We start from the raw sequence: 24,934 nt of genomic DNA on the forward strand, positions 1-24,934 counted from the left end.
AAGTCTTGGGACCTAATGAAGAATGAATGTCAGGGTGTGAGCCTTAAAGGTAGGGAGACCAGTTAGGATTTAACTGCAATCATCCCAATGAGAAATGCTGGAAGGCCTAAACAAGGACAGAGATGATCTGCTGACATGCCTCAGTAGAAACAAAGCCAAGAAGAATTTGTGAGGCAATTCAGGAAGGGCTTGGTGATTCGCCAGACAGGATACAGACATAGGGTAGTGTGAGTAAAGTTACTGGTTTGGTTGGGGTGACTATGTGCATGACAGTGTCACCAGAGGAGATAAGGAACACAGAAAGAGGGATAGGTTTAAGAGGCAGGGAATTAATAAATTCCAATGTGACAAGCCTGTGGGACATAAAGGTCGAGATGGCCACAGGCATTCGGGAGGAAGGTCAAGGCTGAAGACAGATACAGATTTGGGAAGCTTTCCTTCCCAGGTGGTACAAGTGGTAAAGAACCCACCTGCCAATGCAGGAGATGTAAGAAATCTGAGTTCGATCCCTGGGTTGGGAAGATCCCCTGGAGAAGGGCATAGCAATCCACTCCAGTATTCTTGCCTGGAGAATCCCCATGGACAGAGGATCTTGGGGTCACAAAGAGCTGAACACAACTGAAGTGACTTAGCACATAGCACATGTCAAATAGTGATTAAAATCAGTTATGGATGAATGAGAAAAATAGTGGAGAATACCATCATTTAACAGGCAGGCTGAGGGAAGAAATCTCACCAAGAAGATGAAAAAGGAAGAATCAAAAAGGACAGCTTGTGAAGGCTAGAGAAGAGGAAAGAGATGCAAGATCAAGCTTTATCATTCTGGTAAAACCTTAAGAATTTTTACAGTGGGAGGAAGAAACAACAGAAAGAAATAGGGAGGGACAACCAAGGAATGTGTGGAGGAGAAATAGAAGGGATGGAGACAGAGGCCAGCATGATGGTGAGTCTGGCAGGTCATCCTCCAGGAAGGGCAAGAGAAAGGAGGCAGGTCATAGATGCACTAATGAGGGGGAAGGAAGCCTTCCTGGCACAAGTCTAAATTAGGGCCTTTCCTGTGTGCCCCAGGACACCTGATTGCCTAACCATGTGCCACTATTGCCTAGTTCACCTGCCTGCCTGCGGCACTGTACTGAAAGCTCCAGGATGGACTGGACTGTTCTGATCCTGCCCACCACTCTATGCCCAGTGCCCAGCACAACACCTGGCACTAACCATACCCCAATTCAAAGCCTAGCTGACTGGGACTTCCTAGTGGTCCTTAACCACTGGTGGTCCAGTGATTAAGAATCGACTTGCCAATGCAGGGGACATGGGTTTGATCCCTGGTCTGGGAAGATTCCATGAGCTGCGGGACAACTAGGCCTGTACATCACCATTACTAAAGCCCGCATACCTAGAGCCTGTGCTCCGCAACAAGAGAAGCCACAGCAATGAGAAACCTGTGCACCTCAAGGAAGAGTAGCCCCCCATTTGTCGCAACTAGAGAAAGCCCATATGCATCAACGAAGACCCAACACAGCCAAAAGTAAATAAACTGCTTAAAAAGTTCAGTTGACTAAATGGGGACCAAAAATTGAAAGATTCACCAACAAAAGCTTCAATTTTTCTGGCAAGGTAGGAGGTGAGGTTGATTAGTGAGATAAAATAGGGTTAGGGAGGAGGGTTTTGGGGGGTAGTGAAAGAAAGAGATTTTGTGGGGAGTAGAAAATGAAAATCATTCAAGGACAAGTTGAAAGCAGTGCTTCTCAATCTCAGTTGCATACTAGAATAACCCAGAGGACATTAAGAGTGCCGGAGACCCACCCTGAAATTTCAGATTTAATTGGCCTAGACAGCCCAGGTGTTGAGATTTTCCAAAAGTTCCAAGAAGATTCTGTTATGCAGCCAAGGGAGAGTCACTGAGTGAAAAGATTAAATAATGTTGGTCAGAGTATAACTGAGTCTGGAAACTATACATTAATAGATTATCAGTTTACCTTTTTATCCAGCTTTCTGCAATACTGTTCAGCTGCCTGGGTATATGTTCAGAAGAAGACTATAGGGTTAATTTGGAGTTAGGGATTTGCCAGACAAACACAGAAGTAGAGAGCCGAAAGACTAAGGGAAAATGAAGGTCTTTCTGAGAGTAAAAGGGTGGTGCTAGTGGTAAAGAACCCGTCTGCCAATTTGGGAGACATAAGAGATGCAGGTTCGATCCCTGAGCCAGGAAGATACCCTGGAGGAAGGTGTGGCAGCCCACTCCAGTATTCTTGCCTGGAGAATCCCAGGACAGAGGAGCCTGGTGGGTTACAGTCTATAGGGTTCCAAAGAGTCAAACAAGACTGAAGCGACTTAGCACGCACACTATGAGTACCGAAGGGGAAGGGTGAGGGGAGGAGAGAAATAGGTGAAGGAGGTTAAGAGGTTAACTTGCAGTTACAAAATAAATGAGTGACGGGTATGAAAGGTACTCTGTGGGGGAAATTGTCAGTAATTCTTTACATGATAATAGATAGTAGATGGTAACTAGACTTACCACAGTGATCATTTTGAAATGTATGGAAATATCAAATCACTATGCTGTACCAGGAACTAACAAAGTGTTGCAGGTCAATTGCATTTCAAAAACAAAGTCATAGAAAAAGAGATCAGATTCGTGGTTACCAGAGGTAAGGGATGTAAGGAGAGGGTATTGGATAAAGGCAATCAAAGGTACAGACATCTGGTTATAAGATAGATAAGAACTAGGGATGTAACACAACATGATAATAGTTAACACTGCTGTATGTTATATATATAGGAAAGTTGTCACAAGAGTAAACCCTAAGAGTTCTCATCACAAGATAAAACAATTTATTTTTTTAATTTTGTAACTATGAGATGATGGAGAACATTAAGAACTACGGATGCTGGAGTCCCACCCCCAAATTTCAGATTTGTTCTGCAAAGTTCACTAAAGTTCACTGAAAAGCTCCCTAAACCTACTGAGGCCATCATTTCAGGATGTACAAGTCAAATAATTATACTGTAAACTTATACAGAGTTTATGTACATCAATTGTATCTCAATAAAACTGGAAGGAAAAAATAAAGAAGGGGAGGTGTAAGAGAGCTGATAAACCAGACACTACGGTTTGAAGGAGGGCTTTTAGAACTGATGATATTTTTCTCGGCACATATCCAGGTTAAAAGTTCCAGAGATAGGCTATGAAAGCAGGCAGTTTCAGTGTGGTAGGGCTTATCTCAGTTGGGTCAGACAATGAACTTTTCTGAGAAGGCTACTTCTAAGTTGGCTTCTGAAAGGGTTCTGAAGTTTCCCAGAGCAACAACTGATGGGGAGATGCCAAACAAGTCAGATGCCAAAGTCCAAAGCATGTGAGACTCAGGAGGGGAAGTGATGGATAAAGTGGGTTAAGAACAGCAGAGACAGTAAAGCTGGAGGTGGAAGCATCCAAAAAAGGAGCATTGTGTTCTATTCACACATGAAAATGAAAAAGGTAGTCTACTTCAGATGTGGCAATGGCAAGAGAGTGGAATTCTGGCCAGTCCATCCAAACACGGAGTAATTCAGAGTACAAAAAAAAAAAAAAAAAAAAATCCTCCATTCCTCTTACCCCTACATCAAATTCACCAGCAAATCCTGACAACACCCTTCTAAATAAATTCTGGAATCCGAGTAACTCTTCGTTTAATAGTGGTCCTCCCTTATCTGAATGACTGCAATAGGTTCTCAGCTGGTCTCCCTTATTTCACCTTTGTTCCTCTTCAATGTACTTAACACACTGAAGAAAAAAACAAAATAAAATGAAAACCCTCAAGTCACTTCTCTGCTTAAAATGCACCAATGTCTTCCTACCTCACTCGCACTGAGTCAAAGTTTCTATAATGGCCTCCAAGGTCCGAAGTGGCCTTGACTACCTCTCTGACCTCTTCTTTTCTCACCTATCCTCTCACACGGAGGGCATCAGCCACACTGGGCTGCTGGTCCTTTCTTGAACACTCCAAGAACATCTGAAACCATTGCCCCAACAGTGTGGAACTCTCTTCTTGCAGATACTTGCCATGGCTACGCCTTCGCTTCTTTTGGATCTCTGCTAAAAATGTCACCTTCATCATCCCACCAACATGGACTACCCTGTCTTTGTTGCTTTATTTTTCCCTGTAGCACTTGTTATCATTACTTTTACATATTTCACCAATGTTCTATATTTATTTGTTATCTGACTCCCCCTCACTCCCTAATAACACTCTGGAATATAAGCTCCTCAAGGTAAACAGGATCTTTTTCTGTTTTGTGTGTTGCTCCTTCTCTAGCACCTGAGATGATATCTGGAGTATGTCAGACATGAAAGTATTTGTTGAATGGCTCAATGGATGAACTTTCTTATAATGGATATACAGGCATGGGATGGGGAAGAGTTATTTTTGGCAGGTGATGGCACGAGGATATGATAGAGTTTGAACACAGTGGAAGAGGGCTTCAAAGAATAAAAGACAGAGCGGAAGTGCAATTAACAGGAGGAGGAGACAATAGAAAGGCTGAGATGCCTAGAAAGGCACTTCTCTTGTAGGCAGTAACCCAGAATCATGAGAGCAAGTGTGGGAAATCAACTGACCTCAAATACCTCATCTTTGAGACAAGCCAGAATTAGCAGTAACAGGTTCGGTCTGGTTGGGGGTGGGAATAGAGTATGGTGTCTTATCAGGGAAAGGAGATGGTACCCAGAGTAGGTGGGTAGGTCATGTGGATTGACAACTCCTGGAGAGAACAAAAACCATACTGGTCTTTCCCATTACAAATCAGAACATAGGAAAAGTATTATAACATACACGTATATAAGAGCACACACCCACAAAATATACAGATAAGCCCATAAAAGGAAGAAAAACAAATGGTCCTCAAAAAAAAGTGTGTATAAGAAAAGTAACCAACAATAAGATTAAATTAAATCATTGTGCTTTCTATTTCTGGATTTTGTTGTTGTTCAGTCACTAAGTCGTCTCCGATTCTTTACAACCCCAAGGACTGCAGCATGACACGCTTTGCTGTCCTTCACCATCTCCCAGAATTGTTCAAACTCAGCAATACCATGCAACCATCTCATTCTCTGTCGTCCTTGTACAATTTATCTATCCAGCCTAATCCAGGATTGCAGTGTTCCACAGAAATGAATAGCAATAACCTCAGATATGCAGATGACACCACCCTTATGGCAGAAAGCAAAGAACTGAAGAGCCTCTTGATGAAAGAGAAAGAGGAGAGTGAAAAAGTTGGCTTAAAACTCAACATTCAGAAAACTAAGATCATGGAATCTGGTCCCATCACTTCATGGCAAATAGATGGGGAAACAGTGGAAAGAGTGGCTGACTTTATTTTTTGGGGGCCCCAAAATCACTGCAGATGGTGACTGCAGCAACGAAATTAAAAGATGCTTGTTCCTTGGAAGAAAAGTTATGATGAACCTAGACAGCATATTAAAAAGCAGAGACATTACTTTGCCAACAAAGGTCCATCTAGTCAAAGTGATGGTTTTTCCAGTAGTCATGTATGGATGTGAGAGTTGGACTATAAAGAAAGCTGAGCACCAAAGAATTGATGCTTTTGAACTGTGGTGTTGAAGAAGACTCTTGAGAGTCCCTTGGACTGCAAGGGGATCCAACCAGTCCATCCTAAAGGAAATCAGTCCTGAATATTCACCAGGACTGAAACTCCAATATTTTGGCCACCTGATGGGAAGAACTGACTCATTTGAAAAGACCCTGATGCTGGGAAAGATTGAAGGCGGGAGGAGAAGGGTTCGACAGAGGATGAGATGGTTGGATGGCATCACCGATTCGATGGACATGAGTTTGAGTAAACTCTGGGAGTCAGTGACGGAGAGGGAAGCCTGGCATGCTGCGGTTGATGGGGTCACAAAGAGTTGGACACGACTGAGTGACTGTTTATGACACTTTGGAGTGTACACCAGGCTCCTCTGACATGGGATTTTCCAGGCAAGAATACTGGAGTGGATTGCCATTTCCTTCTCCAGGGGATCTTCCCAACCCAGGAATTGAACCCGCGTCTCCTGTGTCTCCTGCATTGCAGGTGGACTCATTACTTGCGGAGCCATCGGGGAAGCTCAAAACAAAGATTAGCCAAACTTAAAACATATGTGGCAAAAGTTATGAAGAAATGAAACATGACAGACTGATATCATTGGGTCAACAGAGGCAGAGGACAGCAACACTAGGAGGGGAGTCAGAAAGTTCTAGAACATATGAGAGGATCTGAGGGGCGAACAGTCCTGGAGGAGACAAAGGCAAGGCCGAAGGCCAAAGGCAGGGACAAACAGTATGTTGGAGTAATAGCAAGCAGAGCCAAGGAAGAAACTGATGCTAGATAACTCAGAGAAATGGTACACAGGGTCTCGAGGCCTCAGTGAAAGAGTCAGGGCTTTTATTCTAGGTACAATGGGAAACCATCAAAGACTTTTTGTTGCTGTATGATTATTTTCAATTATAAATAATAAAATACACATAAAGTTTACCAACTAACCATTTTTAAGGGCATTGTTCAGTGGTATTAAGTATATTCATATTGTTGAGCAACCATTACCTCCATCCATCTTTGGAACTCTTTACATCTTATAAAACTGAAACTCTCATCAGAGGCTTTTAAGCAAAGCAGTGACATGATCTGATTTATGTGTTTAAAAATTAACTTGCTTGCTTGGTAGAGAATTGACGGTAGGGAGGCAGTAGGATTAGGAGTTTATTGAAGCACATGGATTCAGGATACACTTTGGGGACGTACCTGACATGATGGCCACTAAGTCGGATGTGAGCATGAGATATAGAAAGAAATGAGGAGAGGGGTTGACTTCCAGATTTCTGCATCTCCTGTGTCTAACACACAGATAATAGTCAAGATTTATTTCATAAACTAGTGAATATTGATTTAACACTTAAAGCAGAAGTCGTTTTTCCTAGAGAACCGGGAAAACAGAAATGAAAACTACCATGGATGAAGGTGATCTCTCTGTTCAGAGGCCTCCCTATTAGTGCTATGTCTTTGCAACTTGGATAAATTCTACACAGTTGGTTCATGTAGACATTATATGCTTAATTCTAACATTAACATTAAAAGCTAATCCTTGTACATGTTTATAAGTGAAACTTTATTAAGCGTTTTACATATTTTATTTCATGTATCTCCTAAATCAATAGCCTTTGAGACTATGAGACTTTGAAACTATGGTGCTGTGTGCTACTACTCTAGAAACAATAATGTATACATAAATTTGATTTTTTGAGATAGTATGAACCTTCTAATGCCCACCCTTAGACTAATCTTAGATCTAAAAAACCTGCTTTACTTAGGATGAGTTGTTACTGTAATCACTATAAGAACCTAAACTTTATTAATTTAAGTCTTAATTTTGCAATAAGGAGCTCATGATCTGAGCTACTGTCAGCTCCAGGTCTCGTTTTTGCTGACTGTACAGTTTCTCCCTTGTCTGCTGCAAAGAATATAACCAATCTGAGTCTGGTATGGACCATCTGGTGATGTCCATGTGTAAAGTCATCTCCTGTGTTTTTGGAAGACAGTGTTTGCTATGACCAGTGCATTCTCTTGGCAAAACTCTGTTAGCCTTTGCCCTGCTTCATTTTGTCCTCCAAGGTCAAATGTGCCTAGTACTCCAGGTATCTCTTGACTTCCTACTTTTGCATTCCAATTCTCTATGATGAAAAGGACATCTTTTTTGGTGTTAGTTCTAGAAGGTCTTGTAGGTCTTCATAAAACCATTCAACTTCAGCTTCTTTAGCATTTGTGGTTGGGGCATAGACTTGAATCATTGTGATGTTGAATGGTTAAAAGGACAGAAACGGTGAGGATCTAACAGAAGCAAAAGATATTAAGAAGAGGCAAGAATACACAGAAGAACTGCACAAAAAAGGTCTTAATAACTGGGATAACCACAATGGTATGGTCACTCACCTAGAGCCAGACATCCTAGAGTGGGAAGTCAAGTGGGCCTTAGGAAGCATTGCTCCGAACAAAGTTAGTAGAGGTAATGGAATTTCAGCTGAGCTATTTAAAATCCTAAAAGATGATGCTGTTAAAGTGCTACACTCAATATGCTAGCAAATTGGAAAACTCAGCAGTGGCCAAAGGACTGGAAAAGGTCAGTTTTCATCCCAATCCCAGAGAAGTGCAATGCCAAAGAATGCTCAAATGTGAAAGTGTTAGTCACTCAGTTGTGTCTGACACATGGACGGTAGCCTGCAACACAAGGACTGTAGCCCACCAGTATCCTCTGTCCATGGGGTTTACCAGGCAAGGACACTGGAGTGGGTAGCCATTCCTTCTCCAGGGGATCTTCCTGACCCAAGGATTGAACCTGGGTCTCCTGCACTGCAGGCAGACTCTTTACCATCTGAGACACCAGGGAAGTCTACAAGAATGTTCAAACTACCATACAACTGTGTTCATTTCACATGCTAGCAAGGTAAAGCTCAAAATCCTTCCAGCTCGGCTTCGGCAGTACATGAACGGAGAAATTTCACATGTACAAGCTGGATTTAGAAAGGGCAGAGGAACCAGAGGTCAAATTCTGTTTCATTGACTATGTGAAAGCCTTTGACGGTGTGGATCACAACTAAGATTGCCATGAGAAAACCTTAGATATGCAGATGATACCAGCCTAAAGGCAGAAAGCAAAGAGAAACTAAAGAGTCTCTTGATGAAGGTGAAAGAGGAGAGTGAAAAAGCTGGCTTAAACCTCAACAGTCAAAAAACTAAGATCATGGCATCTAGTCCCACCACTTCATGGCATATAAATGGGTAAACAAAGGAAACAGTGACAGATTTTATTTTCTTGGGCTCCAAAATCACTGCAGATGGTGGCTGCAGCCATGAAATTAAAAGACAATTGCTCCTTGAAAGGAAAGCTATGGTGAACCAAGACAACATATTGAAAAGTCACACTTTGCTGACAAAGGTCCGTATAGTCAAAGCTATGGTTTTTCCAGTAGCCATGTACAAATATGAGAGTTGGACCATAAAGAAGTTGAGCGTCAAAGAACTGATGCTTTTGAACTGTGGTCCTGGAGAATATTCTTGAAAGTCCCTTGGACTGCAAGGAGATCAAACCAGTCACTGTAAAGGAAACCAATCCTGAATATTCATTGGAAGGACTGATGCTGAAGCTCCAATACTTTGGCCATCTGATGGGATGAACTGACTCATTGGAAAAGACTCTGATGCTGGGGAAAATTGAAGGTGGGAGGAGAAGGGGACAACAGAGGATGAGATGGTTGGATGGCATCATGCAACTCAATGGACATGAGTTTGAACAAACTCAGGGAGACGGTGAAGGACAGGGAAACGCTGTGTGCTACAGTCCATGGGGTTGCAAAGAGTTGGATATGACTTAGCAACTGAACAATAAAACTTTATTAGCCTAACCCTGATGCCTCTGAAGAGATGCTTCAGAGTTTACCTTCATTATTGTCCATAATAAATTAGTTACCAAGAGCCAGTATTAATATATGGGACTTTCCTAGTGGTCTAGTTGTTAAGATTCTATGCTTCCACTGCTGGGGGCACAGGTTCAATCCCTGATCAGGGAAATAAGATGCCACATGCCATATGACTGGGCCAAAATGAAGCAATAAACAAATGAATAAACTGGGCCAAATGGATAAACAGCTGAATAAACTGGGCCAATGAACAAACAATGAATAAACTGGGCCAAATGAATAAACAAATGAATAAACTGGGCCAAAATGAAATAAACAAGTAAATAAGGTGTCACATGCTACTTGGCTGGGCCAAAATGAAATAATAATAAAAGAATATTTTTCCATCTTTACCAAAACTATTATTGAAAGCATTATATTTACATGAAGTGATTTAAGATCCTTTTTATAAGAACCTACTTGATAAATAAATTCCTCCTATAATTCATTTTTAGGGGAAAAAAACTACCTTAAAAATTGATCTTTTATGTGAAAAAAACCAAACCATTAGAGTTGTGGCAATACCATCTTACTCTTTCATCTACTCCCAGCTAGTAGTTAAAACTCAGTGTTCCATTTATCATAATTCTATCACCTAGATTTCCCCCTTCTGTGCTTGGATCTTAATATATTTATTGTGAGCATTTCAAATATATTTTTTAATGTGGAATGTAAATTATATATTATCACGCACAAACTTTGTCCTATTTCATAAGCATATTATCTGCTATCCTCCATGACTCTTTACTAAAGGTGAAGAAATAGATTTTAAGGTCACACAGAATAAGTGGCAGTCTGTGTAATCGGAATATCTGCATTCTAGACCCAGGTCTGGGCTTCCCTGGTGGCTCAGATGGTAAAGAATCTGCCTGCAATGCGAGAGACCTGAGTTCGATCCCTGGGTTGGGAAGATCCCCTGGAGGAGGGCATGGCTACCCACTGCAGTGTTCTTGCCTGGAAAATCCCCATGATCAGAGGAGCCTGGTGGGCTACAGTCCATGGGGTCAAAAAGAGTCAGACACGACCTGCCGCCCACCCTGCAGTGACAGCAGAAATCACCTAAATTTCTTGGAGTCTCAAATTTTTGTCTCTAAAATTGAGTTGAGATACACATCACTCAGGGTTACACTAAGAACTGAGATGATGTACGCAAAGAATTTCTTTCATGCCAAGTACAGGCAAAGAAGGACAAGGAGGAGAAACAGCAGCACATACTTGTTTGGTAGTGAGCAAACGGTTAACAACCATTTGTTGTTAACCATCCTTGCTCTGTCTCCTGATGAAATAGTGAAAGACTGTGGGTTGACAGATTTTTTAGGGGGTGCCGAGAAAAGCAGTGGGCACCAACTCTCCTCTGATCTCACCCCATCCAGCCCCACAGATGCTACTTCCATGAGATTCTCAGGCAGTCACCTAAAGGTGATGAACTATGACTAAGGACAGAGAATGAGTGTTAGGGGCTGTTAGATGAGCTAGCATGGGTTGACTGGATGGTTTAGCTGTGTTGGCTAAGATAATGTATTTTTCTTCTCTTATACTTTCAGTCATGGTTCAGGGTTAGGTTCTATAATTCGTGGGCATTAGAATGAGAAACATCGCATTGCTTTGCATTTCCCACTCATCACACAGGGGAAACGTAATCCTTGTCCTGGCCACGATGTACAGTAAAATCTACAGGACTAATTAATGTTGTTACTTACAGACAAGGATGAGTGGGGCAATTTAGGGGCTTTAAACATTCGGTAGTGGAACTTCCCTGGCGGTGATTATGACTTTGCCTCCCAGTGCAGGGGGTGTGGGAATGATCCCTGGTTGTGAGCTAAGATCCCACACATCTTTGGGCCAAAAAAACAAATCATAAAAGAGAAGCAATATTATGACAAATTCAATAAAGAATTTTAAGATAGTCCACATCAAAAAAAATCTTAAAAAAACAGATTCAGTAGTGAAGTCATATTCAGAGTTAAGGTTAATGAAGACAAAATAATTAGCAAGTCAGAAAACCATTTAGACTCTAATCAGGAGAACTCGTTTCTAGTCCCCACATTTTTATTTCCAAATTAAAAACAATTTTTAAAAAATTGAAGTATAGTTGATTTACAGTGTTGCATTAGTTTCAGGTGTACGGCAAAGTGAATTAGTCATACATATACATGTATCTACTCATTTTAAGATTCTTCTCCCACGTAGGTCATTACATACTATTGAGTAGAGTTCCCTGTGCTATACAGAAGGTCCTTATTAGTTATCTATTTTATACATAGTAGTGTGTATATGTCAATCCCTATCTCCCAGTTTATACCTTCCCACTCTTCCTCCTGGTAACCATGTTTTTTTTTTTTTTTTATATATGTGACTCTGATCCCCACATTTTAAATAGGCTTATGGCCTTAATTGGACTTTCCTGGTGGCTCTGATGGTAAAGAATCTGCCTGCAATGCAGGAGACCCAGGTTTGATCCCTGGGTCAGGAAGATCCCCTGGAGGAAGAAATGACAACCCATCCCAGTATTCCTGCCTGGAGAATTCCATGGACAGAGGAGCCTGGCAGGCTACAGTCCCTGGGATCACAAAGAGTCGGAGATGACTGAGTGACTAACACACACACAGCCTTGGCCAAATGACCTGTCCTTGCTGGGCCTCGGTTGTCTCATCTGTAAAAGAAGTTGATCTAAAGGATCTCTAAGGTCCTTTCCAAGTGTAAAACACTCTAACGTGTCTTTTAAAAGACATGCACATGTCCCAACAAAGTTTTTGCTTCTTTGCCCCTTGGATAGATAAGTCTGAGGAGTATCCCAGTGGGAGGGAGGCCCAGGCACCCACAGTTAGTAGTACCATCTTCATTAACACTCTTTGTACTGGCTGCCTCCCTTCCCCTGTGCCTGCTATTACTGCCTAGGACCACCTCTCAAATAAACTGCTTACAAAAGGAAAAAAAAAAAACCTATATTACAAATTCAGATTAAGAATACTTACATTATAAATTGGTAAGAGCATGGGCAGGTAGGCATTGGAGCGCAGACTGAACTGGGTCTGATTTCCAATGCTGTGTCTAACCACATGATCTTGCACAAGTCACTCAACTTCTTTATGCATCAGTTTTCTTGTCTATACAATAGAAACACTACCATCCTCCTAGTAGGGCTTCTGTGAAGATTAAATAAGGCGCATTAGAATTTAGCAAAGTGCCTGGCATACAGCAAGTGTTCAATAAATGCTATTATTATAAAGTGTATTTTTATTTCTCACATTTTATGTTTGGTCTTCTTCACTAACCTGTTATAATGTTTCAGGAAATAATTATCATACCACTATAACAAACATTTGAATCTAGAATAAATTATACCTTGCCTAATTCAACTTACCAACTTAATAACACTAAGAAATTGATCAAGTTTAACTGATTCTAGCTAGTGCTAGCCTTTGTATTTTTGCTTTCAATCTTATGGAAGTTGTTTAAGGGAGGTAGGAACCAGCTCTAGGTTCTATATATTGGTTCACATTATTAAAATAAGCTTAAATATTATATGGATATTAAAGACCTAATTTAAAATAAGAAGTAGAGTTGAATATGCACCATTAGTATGGTATGCTAAGCAAAGGAAAAAAAAAGTCTACATGTACTCTGCTTTTTACAATCTAAATGGCAAAGCTTCACTCGTCTTTATTAATGAGGTACATAAAATACCTAGAGGTAAAGGTTCTGACAACCTACTATGAAACAGCATAAATGATTACAGTCTAACAGCTGTAATTTAAAAAAAAAATACTGCTGCAATTTTGACTGGTCCTGGTTGGTTAATAAAAAAAAAATTGAAGAATCAACAAATTATATACATACCATAAACATGTACTTTACCTTAAGACATATTAATAAGCACTAATTTCCCAGTTTTCCAAAGTAGTTTTAAGACTTCCCTTGAGGAAGAATTCCTGCCCAATATTTTTCTCACATAAACCACAGTCAAAATTTATTTTCTACAATTCTCACTTATAGTGTTCTATATGGACTGAAAACTAAAAAACAAAAAGAAAACAAACAGAAAAAATTGCAAAGCAAGCTTAGGATATTATCTTTCAAGCTTTCAAAATTTTCTCTCCAATTCTTTACAGTTCTTCTGCCTACTTTTTAAGCCACTTGCTTTAAAGGAAACTTTCCAAAGAATATAACATTCTCTTCCCAGGAATTCTCTTTCCTTTTGTACTTTTATAGATTTACACACATTTAAATTACCTAATCACAATAACAAGCATAACTGACACCAATAGGCTTGCAATAAAGACAGTCACTGACCCAGTCGTAGGAGCAGGGAACAGGCTGCTAGAAGCCCATATTCATCATATCTGGGCAGCATTTGGTCTGTTTTATGGAGAAATGAACACGGGCTCGTAGGGTCAACCAGTTAGATGTCAAGAGGATTATCTTTACATTAGGATGTGTGCATGCTAAGTCGCTTCAGTCGTGTCCGACTCTGTGATGCTATGGACTGTAGCCCACCAGGCTCCTCTGTCCATGGGATTCTCCAGGCAGGAATAATGGAGGGGGTTGCCATGCCCCTCTCCATGGGACCTTCCTAACCCAGGGATGGAACTCCCGTCTCTTATGTCTCCTGCATTGGCAGGCAGGCTCTTTACCACTATTGCCCCCTCGGAAGCCCCATATTAGGATGAATCATATGTAACTGCCAATATCCAAATGTTTTTTCCTAGAGAAATGTCAACTAAATATGTTCAATCTAATATATTTCTATTTTTTAATTGTAAAAATATTGACTATACTTAATGTTTAATATTATATCTATTACCCCCTTTCTCCTCCCTTTGGACAAGGAATAGTGGTCCTGACGCTTCACTTTTTAAATTCCACATTTCCTCAGCAATAAGTTATTCTATAAGCAGTCACTTGACTTTGGTTTCCTAAGAATGTGATTTCTATGTTCTTTCTTTCTTCAGGTTAAAGTCTCACTTGTTAGAATTTCAGAGAAATTTTTCAAAGGCTGAAGGTAAAAGAATGTGCCTTGTAGCAAATCGCAGGATAAAAGCAGAGGGACTAATGTGTGAGGTCAGCATTTGTTTGTTAGCTTCTCAGACATACATCTTTGGACTTGCAGGATCCAGCACAGCACTGTCTGCCTAGAGAAGGCAGGAAACAGTAAGAAAAGGATTGGGCAGAGAAACCCTGGACAGACTAAGGATAAGACCCCGTGAGATACAAGCAGCCTTTCCTTCTGATCTGTCCATGTTACACCATGTAACTACAATAAGCAAACAAATACATCATAAATGTGCTATTAAGACAAAAATCCCACAATTTGGGATGGAAAGGAAGGAGACAAAGGAACGGGGGGCTGTATTTAGATGGGGGACAACTTGCCAAACCCTCTTTTTCTAGTTCTCATATTTCTACCACTGACCCTAAAAGTCTAAAATCAGGTTTATGTTTATGGTTGTCCTTAAGAATTATTAAGTACTAGTTGCTCAGTCCTGTCTGACTTTTTATGATCCTGTGGACCATAGCCAGCCAGGCTCCTCTGTTCATGGGATTCTCCAGGCAAGAATACCGAGTGGGTTGCCATTCCCTTTTCCAGAGGATCTTCCCGACCCAGGGATCAAACTAAGGTCTCTGGCATTGCAGGCAGATTTTTCACCATTTTAGCTACTTGGGACCTCACAAAACTAGTGTTGAATATCAGAACCCTAGTGTCTTAAGAGACACCCTCTAAATTATCAACCCACAAAGTTAGTATACTAAGGCAGAAGAGCCTGAATACTGTAACTATACTTGGGTTTAAATCCTGGCTTCACACTTGTAACCCTGGACCCTTGCTGAGCACATTTTCTGCTTCTTCACCTGAGCACCTTTCTTCACTTTTCTGTACCCATGTGTGCTGTAAGGATTCTGGTGCAGACCTTGCTGTCTTCAGACAATTCATGAGAAAAATGCACAGAAAGTGCCTGACTGCAACTATTGACTGATACCTAAAAGATGCTCCTTTCCCCCTTGTAATCGTTAGCAAGAGCATGCATTCTATAAACATTTGGCACAAGCTCACTTTCTATTCCCAAATCGCTATGTACACTGAGCATAATCAAGATACCTCATGTAAACAGTGAAGGGAGCTGTCCTTTCCAGGGTCAGATCAAGAAAAGAGATAAAGCTCCACAGGAGAGGGAGAGGTTCCAGAATGATGAAGTTGGCAAGCGCAGAGGTGTGCTTTCGAAATACAGATCTGAACAGGTCCCTTCCCTTCTTAAAGGGCTCCAAAGACCCCCTCCCCAACATTGCCTGTAGAATAAAATCCAAAATCGTTACTAGGTGAAATGCAGCCCTCAATAAGCTGAGCATGCTTAGCAACCTATAACATGCTCTCTCCAATGATTTTTACAGTGTTTCCAGTTCTCTGAATGCACCACAGCCTGAATTTGACTTCCAGCCCTCAGACCATTTCTCTACTTCCAGTATTCCTTCTTTCAGCTCAGGAGGACAGTTTGGCCTGCCTTCCCCTTTTTGGCTTTCCCCATGCTCTGTTTGTGTTAATCACAGTTTTCCACATTGTACTGTATTTACCTCCCTTGAACCCACACAGACCTGGATGAGCTTCAGCATCCTGCCAACCACTTTGCCTGATGCAAGCCTGACACTCAGATGTTCATTGAATTTGAACTTCTGCAATTTCCAAATTTTGGCTGAGTTTGACTCTATACTTAATGTTGGAGGAAACAAAGGAGCTGGGTTGCTGGTGGTCAAGGCCTGTGGCTGCTTCTCCAAGTGGATGCAGATTTGTCTTTAACATGGCAGTCTTACAAGTTACATGTTATATGGTAACTTCGTTCATCTGAATAATGGAAATATCCATCTCTTTGGACATATTTATCACCAACAAAAAGGATATTTTACGTGTCAAGGCAATAGCATGTGCTTTTGATATATCTAAATCAGTTCAATTCAGTCACTCAGTTGTGTCTGACTCTTTGTGATTCCATGGACTGCAGCACACCAGGCTTCCCTGTCCATCATTAACTCCCAGAGCCTGCTCAAACTCATGTCCATTGAGTTGGTGATGCCATCCAACCATTTCATCCTCTGTCAGCCCCTTCTCCTATCTAAATCAATTAGGAGTAATTAAAAATCTCAATTTTTTTTAAAAAAAGACTGATCCTATAAAGTCCATGAGTGTTCAGCTTTTTATAAGTAGTCCAAATTGGCGGAGAAGGCAATGGCACCCCACTCCAGTGTTCTTGCCTGGAGAATTCCAGGGATGGGGGAGCCTGGTGGGTTCCCGTCTATGGGATCACACAGAGTCGGACACAACTGAAGTGACTTAGCAGCAGCAACAGCAGTCCAAAGTGGATGAGTCCAATTTGTATTTATGGGATGCTTCTTCCCCTATTTTATGATGTATTTTATTGAAATTCAAGATTAGCTCTCAATTTAACATGCTACTATTTATCAGTTCAGTTCAGTTCAGTTGCTCAGTCGTGTCCAACTCTTTGCGACCCCATGAACCGCAGTACGCCAGGCCTCCCTGTCCATCACCAACTCCTGGAGTTTACCCAACTATATATACAAAGGCTCCAAAATTCTTTCATGTTCTAAAGCTGATGTTTGCACATGTAGTACACCAAGAAGAATAAACAATTAAACAAATTAGAAAAAGTCTTATTTCTTCAACTCAAATAGTAATTATCTGAAGACAGGGACTTTCTTTTACATACATTCCATTGCCTAGCATAAAGAAACAAATCCCAATTTGTACAATGACATATCTGTAAAGGTAAGCCTTACTGCAATGTGAGCTGTTTATGATTAATCCTAATACACCTATCCAACAACAGAGGATTGGTTAAGGAAATCATATTACAATTATTGGAATAAATGCAAATAATAGGAGTTTTAGAAATTATATGAAAAATGCTTACTATATATTACAAGGAAATATAAAATATTAAAACTCTATATGTAGTATGATAGAGGAAAACACATATTTAAAAAAATGAGAAAGACAAAGGTAAAATGGCAAAATGTTTACTGTGGTAGAATCATGCTCGAGGAAACTCTCTTCTTGGCTCCCCAGTCTCACCACTTTGACACCTTCCAGTTTTCTTTTCCCCTCACCTCAGACCTCCCCAAGCACAGCCAGTTCTTCTTTGACAATGCCTTTCAGGATCAATCCAGACCCACACCACCTTACACAAAGGTTTTGAGAAAAGACTCCCATTTAGCCTGTCTTCAGTCTCATCCAACTATCATATCTACTGTCAGAATAAGACAGTTATTCTACTTCTAAATTATCTACTGTGGTAATCTCTTCATTTATGTTTTCTGCATTTTTATGTGTTATTTTTGTCAGTAAAATTGGGGTTTTCATGTAACTCACTGTGGTTTCATATCTTGTTTTACTAGGAGAAGATTAGGACTCATGATTCTCTGTTGATATGGTCCTTATTCATTACACTTCTAAGTGGAATGTTTAGCCAGGATAGGCAGGTTTCTGTCTGCAGCAATGTAGCTGACAGAGGCCAACTCCTCTTCTTCTGCATTGTCTGCCAGCTCCCCCATGTTTACCAAAACAAACTCCTTAACATCCTCTAAAATCCAGCTTAAAAATTTTTTAATTTTCTATCATCATCCAACCCACCCAATATATGCTACCTTAATTCATCTTGGATCATATTCTGCAAACATTTATCAAGCAGATCCTAGTTGCAAGGCTTGAAAAGTTAGCCTTACTTTGTGTACAATCTTTCTATGGACCATGACTATTGATGAAAGAAGCTAACCAACAACAAAAAATGACATAAGTGATAAACAAATGTTCAGGAGTGGGGAAGAGGGAGACTGGTAAAGAGAAGGGAACAGAGGTGAGAATGAGGAAGGCTAGAAGGAAGAGACAAGGTAAAAGCTGAACAGAAGAGGTTTCATGACTGGGAAAAGTGTGATATGAGACACGACCTCTGAGTTTTGCACTTGGGTGACTATGATAAAGGGGAGGGAGGCTAACATAACTGATGTTAACTAGAAATGCTTTGGGGCAAAGCAAGACAAATCCAAATGAAATACAGTAAGTCCCCTACATACGACCAAGTTCTATTCTAAGAGTGTGTAAGTCCAACAGAGTTAGTACTAGATTGTAAAAGGTTTATAATACTTCTCACACAAATAATTCATAAAAAACAAACACAAAAAATAAAGAAAATGTATACAGTTGTACAATAGCTGGCATCAAGTGAACAGGCAAGAAGAGTCACTGACCGGAGGAGGGAGGAGAGATGGGAGATGATAGAACTGAAGGGTCATCAGCAAAAGGAAATGGAGAGCAAGCTGCTGTTTCATTCACACCTGACATTGATGGCGCAGACTGTGGTTTCTTGCTGGAACCAGATGTACACTTGCACCTTTGAAAGTTCACAATCGGGAAGGTTCTTCATATGAGGGGGACTTGCTATTTTACAATACTCACTAATAGATGTTACATGAAAACTGAATAAGATCCATGGACACCACAGAATTCAGATGAGTAAGTAGCAGTGATAACCTAAGTAACGAAATGCTATGAAAAGGAAACCTAAATGAGTGCAAAGTTACACAAGAAGGAAAAAAGGAACCAGAGAAGGAGAACCTGGCCAGTGAAGCATGAAACAGCACAAGGACGTCAGGCAAGTCAGGGAGGAAAGAAAGGAACTAACTCTAGGTGAGTGGGTACCCACAGTGGTTGTTACCAGCCTCAGCCCTGGACCAGAGCCCCTGAGTTGGAATCTCAGTTGGAATCTCCTCCTGCTACTTGTGTGCCTTTGAGCAAGTTCAGTCTCAGTTCTCTTATCTGAAAAAGGATCATGTTTTCATTTATTTACTCCATAGGGCTGCTGCGAGAATTAACAGATTTGATACAAGTTCTTAGAACAAACAGTGCCAGGCCAAGAAGCATTCAATGCATGTCTGCCACTGGGGGTGGAGGGAATTTTTTTTTTTTTTTTTTTTTTAATCCTCAGTGACCTAGAGGGGAACCATTTCAAGCCAGTAGTAGAAACAAAAACTACAAAGTAAGGGAATTAACAGTCAAGGAAACTGACAGTAAGGGAATTAACAGTCAAGTGATGGGCAAGAAGACTGGGGACAATCAAAAGCATGATGACTCTTTCAAGGCAGTAAAACAGCAAGAGCAAGAAAGAGTAACCTGAGAATATAGGGTTAAGTGAAAAAGCTTTTCGAGGGAATAGATCGGTAAGAGGAAAAAGGCTTGGTCGCCAAAACTATCCTTCAGTCGTGGTGGGACTTGTTTTCCCCAAGCTGGACAGGGGTAGAGACCAGATCCTTCCTGTCCCAGCCTTCCCCAGGGAGCTCCAAAGAACGCTCCCTTGGCATCCGGTAAGTTTGAATCAGCGCTGGTTGATCAGGGGGGAAGGCCCATTTTCCAGCCAACGATACCTCGGAAGATGAAACAACAGGCTTTCCGATTTCCATCTCCGGCACGACCTGTTCTACCGCTCTGTACTCATCACTCTCCTCAGCCAGCAGCCGCTGCCGGGACAGGATGCAGTTCAGGCAGCCAGAAACGCAGCGCCCGCTGCAACAGCAGCGCCCCCGAGTTCATTCTGGCCTCGAGGACACAAAAGCACCCCAGAGGGGAAGGAAGCAGAAAGAAAGGGGCTCGGGCAGGCGGGGTAGGGGTAGGCTGTGGCGAGCAAGGCCAGATCCCGGAGCTGGGAAAATGACCTCGGCGGTCAAGGTCGAGGAGGTCCCTCTTTCTCCCCGTCCCAGCAGCAAGCACCTTTGTCCTCCCGCCTGGAACAGCGGGGCCCGGTCCCCCGGGAAAGCTCGGGGAAGGCTCAAAACCCAGGGACGGCGGGGACCACCGTCCCTGTGGGATGCTGGGGGGTGGGGGGCTAGGGGGCTGCCAGGGAGGGCGCAGGTGAGCTCCGCGGCCCCGCCCGCCGGCTTTGACCCTGGGCACTCGCCGGCGTCGCAGCCACAACTTCCGAAGCGCCCCCCAGAGTCTAGGCAGGGCCTGGCCCGGCTCTTGAGTCTTCCGGACCCGGATCCCACTCCTCGCGCGCCGCGCCCAAGTTCCTTCCACTAGGCTGCCCTCGATCCCCAGGTGTCGGGGTCCTCTTCCTCTCCTCCCCCCATCTCTCCTCCTCTGCGCCCCGGAAAAGTTAGGCCCCGGTCCCCCGGCTGGGAGCCCCGCACTCACCCCGCGAGGAGCGGAGCCGAAGCGCCCGGGCGCGCGAGCAGAGGGCGGCGGCGGGCGGCGGCGCGAACGCGGAGCTCCTCACAGCGGCCCCTGCTGCCCTGGCCGCCGACCAAGCTGGAAAAGGGGCGGAGGCGGCCGGGGTGTCACCTGCCCGCTCTCCCACCCTGCCGCGTGACGCCGCGCAGCGCCGCCCCCTGCCCGCCCTCCGCGGCCGCCAGGTACCCGCGAGGGGGCGCGGGGAGGAGCCGCCCGCTGGGAAGGACCCGCTGGGAGGTGCGCGCGGCCTCGGGCGCCCCTCCTCCGCCTGGCTCCGCGCCCCGCCGCTCGCATCGCGGCTGGGACCGGGGACCCAGGGCTGTTCAGGAAGATGGGTTCTGGCCTCTGGACTAATTACATTTCTTTCTGAGCACAGATGTCATCACCTGAGGTCATCTCGAGGCTTAAATAATAAAGACTTAAATAATGTGAAAACTGTTGTCAAGCATGACTCAGGATTAAGTTGCAGAAAAATCTGAAATGAGGAAAAGCTGGCTGAGGATGAGGCTGGCGGCGGAGCGGTAGAAAAAAAAAGGGAGTTCTCGCTCCTGACAAGGCTCGTTCGGAGGGTTAATTCATTGTCTAAAATGGAAACCAGACCCAACGGCCGTGAGAGGCCCAGTGCAGGTCAGCCCCACCCCTACTTACTAACAACTACAGAGTTGCGGGGAATATTGGGGTGCGAAGGGGGCTATTAGAGCGATGAAGAGGAAATCGTATATAATGTCAGTTAACTTCCTTGTCCTGATTCGTAACCGCAGCTGCTGCAGCCAGCACACCCCGCACATTGACTCCTTATCCGGGGCTGCACTGGGTGGTGGGGTAAGGATGAATGCCAGGGGTTGCCTTGCTTTGTGTCTGATCTTGATCCTCCTCACCGCTGTCATGTTTGGAAATCCTGGCGTCAATCTGGAAGGTAAAATAAGAATCCTAAGAAGTTAATAATTGTGGAGGCAAAAAGCCAAGAATGAGAATTGAGTTGTCTTCTAGAAGCCTGAAAGTAGCGGGAGGGGCTACAGTCCTGACCCCCTCGATTCACAAACATGGTCTGTGAGTTTCTACTGTGAGTTTTAAACTTGAAATCACTGCCGGAAGGTCCAGACTACCCAGGAGGAAGGGGAGGGAGAAGTACCGGTGTGGCCTTCCACCACCTAATCCTACTGCATCAACAGGAGATTTTAAAGGTTTTGTACAAAATGTTGAGAGCCCCCATAGTAGCCACTGGGGAGGGGGAGAGCAACAAACAGGACAGCTCAAATTTAAGAGAATCCCAGCTTCAGCGAAACTAAAGGCAATGGAAATAAAACAATATTATTAATCTTTTAGATATTCTTGTCTCTTTATTATTGTGTTCCTGAAGCCTGGAATTCTTTGTTAAAATAGGTTGTCAATGTTCATCGCAGCACTGTTTATAATAGCCAGGACATGGAAGCAACCTAGATGCCCATCAGCAGACGAATGGATAAGGAAGCTGTGGTACATATACACCATGGAATATTACTCAGTCTTTAAAAAGAATTCATTTGAATCAGTTCTAATGAGATGGATGAAATTGGAGCCCGTTATGCAGAGTGAAGTAAGCTAGAAAGATAAAGACCAATACTGTATACTAACGCATATATATGCAATTTAAAAAGATGGTATCGATAACCCTATATGCAAAACAGAAAAAGAGACGCAGATGTACAGAACAGACTTTGGGACTCTGTGGGAGAAGGCGAGGGTGGGATGTTCAGAGAGAACAGCATTGAAACAAGTATACTATCAAGGGTGAAAGAGATCACCAGCCCAGGTCGGATGCATGAGACAAGTGCTCGGGGCTGATACACTGGGAAGACCCAGAGGGATGGGATGGGGAGGGAGGTGGGAGGGGGGATCGGGATGAGGAACACATGTAAATCCATGGCTGATTCATGTCAATGTATGGCAAAAACCACTACAATATTATAAAGTAATTAGCCTCCAACTAATAAAAATAAATGAAAAAAAAAAGAAAAAAAATTAGGTTGTTAAGTATTAGAGAAGCTAAAATTTCTACTTCTATTTAGATAAACTTTGCTTTCATCATAAAAACATGCCATTTACAAGATGTGGCTACTGGGAACTAGAGACAATTGCTTAACAATATTTGCTTTTGTGTTTGTCACTATCTACCTACCTACGTATAATTATGAAATTTCAAGTATGCAAAAAGGTCAAATGGAGTCATTCATTTAACATATATATTCAGTGCTTTTAAGTTCCAGGCTCTGGAGATTCAACAGATAACAACAACAAAAATCCTCTGTTCTTGTGGAATGTACCCTCACTTCCCTTCATTCTAGTTGGGAGTGACATACCACAGATGAATAAACAAGTGAAATACAACTGTCATGTTATGATGAGTGCTACCAAGAAAAATAAAGAAGGGGAAAAGATAAGGGTTTTTGGAGATAGGGAGTTAGAATGTTAAAGTAGCCAGGGAAGTCCTCAGTTGAAGGAGGCATTTGAACCAAAATTGTAAAAAGATAAGTCGCAAGGTTGTGTGTCTGTCTGGGTAACAGCATTCCAGCCAGTGGGAACTATGAGGCTAATGCTATGAGCGAGCATCGTATAATCAAGTTCACAGAATAGCAAGGATGCCAGAGTGGTTGAACCTCAATAAGGGAGGCCAAAGGGTCAAAGGAGGCATTTTGAGTAAATATGTGACATCATGTAACTGAAGTTTTTAGAGGGAGCACTAAGACAAGTCTTTTGAGAGTAGGGCGGGGGCAGGATGGGAAAGGTAGAGAGGCAAGTTGGTAATTAGGAGGCTCTTACAACATCCAGGTGAGAGATAAAGGTGGCTTGGACCAAGTTGACTGGGAGTGGTTAGAGAGAATCAAAATTTAAAAATATATTCTGGGGAATTCCCTGGTGGTCCAGTGGTTAGGACTCCACCCTCTCACTGCCGAGGGCCCAGGGTCAATCCCTGACTGGGGAACTAAGATCCTACAAGGCAAAAACATATTTATATATATACTGAAGGTAATATCGAAAGGATTTCCAGAGGAGCTGACATACAGTATGAAGGGCGGGGGGAGGTTGAGGATGACTCCAGGGTGTTTGTAGATAGAAGGAAAGAGCTGCCATTTACTAAGAAAAGGAAGACCGAGAGAAGACAGTTGAGAGGGGGACATCAGGAGCTGTTTGTGGGACTAATTTAAGACGCCTATTAGATATCCAAGTGGAGGTGTCAAGTAGGAAGTTGTTTCTACCAGTCTGGAGTTCAAGAGAGAGGTCTGGCCTGGCAACATAAATTTGGGAGAAGTCAGCTTTCACATGATATATAATGGTCTGAGAATGGCTAAGAGTACCATGAAGGGGACTAGAGAAGAGATTTTAGAACTTCATCCTGGGGAGTACCCCAGGTATCCCAGTGGTCAGAAGTGAGAAGGAACAGTCCTGAGCCTGGAGTAAAATCAGAAGAGTGTGGTCGCCTGGCAGACAAACATATGAGTCAGCTATTGCCACAACAGTCCTACATAATAAATCACTTCAAAAGCCCATTCCTTATAGCAGTATACCTGTCCTCATGCCTGCGAGTCAGCAGGCTGGTTGGGGTTCAGTCGACCTAGATGAGTGGCTCTGCTTTAGGTTGCAGATTTAGCTTCAGTTTGTTCCATGTGTGTTAATTCTGGAGCCCAGAATGAAGAGTCAGTAGCCATAGGGGAAAGATTTTCCCATGGTAGATAACTGGGATACAAGAACCAGTCCGCACCACGCATGCTCTTGGGAACTCTGCTTGCATCAAGTTTGCTAATATTCTATTGACTAGAGTAGGTCACATGGGCAAATCCAGCATCAGAGGGGAAGTGAGGAACGTACTCAACCCACAGTGGAATGGTGAGGAAAAGAGTATTTGCTGAAAAAAAATCTGTACTTTTGTCACGGCAAGGGAAGAAAGTGTTTCGAGGTGGGGGAAGTGATCAACTGAGAATGAGAAATCGGTCCTTGATTTGGCAATACAGAAGTCATTGGTTGACCATGACAAAAAACAGGTCTGGAGGAACAGAAGGAGCAAAAATCCCAAATGAGATGAGTTACAAGAGTGAGTGGGAAGGGCCTAGAGGCTCAGTGGTCAAAAATTCACCTGCCAATGCCGGGGACACAGGTTTGATTCCAGATCCGGGAAGATCCCGCTTAGCACAGAGCAACTAAGTCTGCACCACAGCTACTGATTCCGCACACCCAAGAACTGCAA

At 42.7% G+C, this 24,934-nt stretch overlaps 1 protein-coding gene across 2 annotated transcripts in view; it reads right to left on the reverse strand.

Moving 5' to 3' along the window:
• The window catches only part of ELOVL7 (ELOVL fatty acid elongase 7), a 75,123-nt gene extending 54,272 nt beyond the window's left edge, over nt 1-20,851 (reverse strand). The window contains exon 1 of one of the 2 annotated variants that reach the window (XM_065905390.1): nt 20,677-20,851. The gene's annotated coding sequence lies outside the window, so the exon portion shown is untranslated. Of the gene's footprint in view, nt 1-19,910; nt 19,936-20,676 lie in introns of those variants that run through there. The other variant, XM_065905391.1, reaches the window with a different exon arrangement.
• Between the last annotated feature and the right edge of the window lie 4,083 nt (nt 20,852-24,934).

The sequence above is a fragment of the Muntiacus reevesi genome, chromosome 14 (genome assembly GCF_963930625.1).
Source record: "Muntiacus reevesi chromosome 14, mMunRee1.1, whole genome shotgun sequence".
In the NCBI taxonomy this organism is placed as follows: Eukaryota; Metazoa; Chordata; class Mammalia; order Artiodactyla; family Cervidae; genus Muntiacus; species Muntiacus reevesi.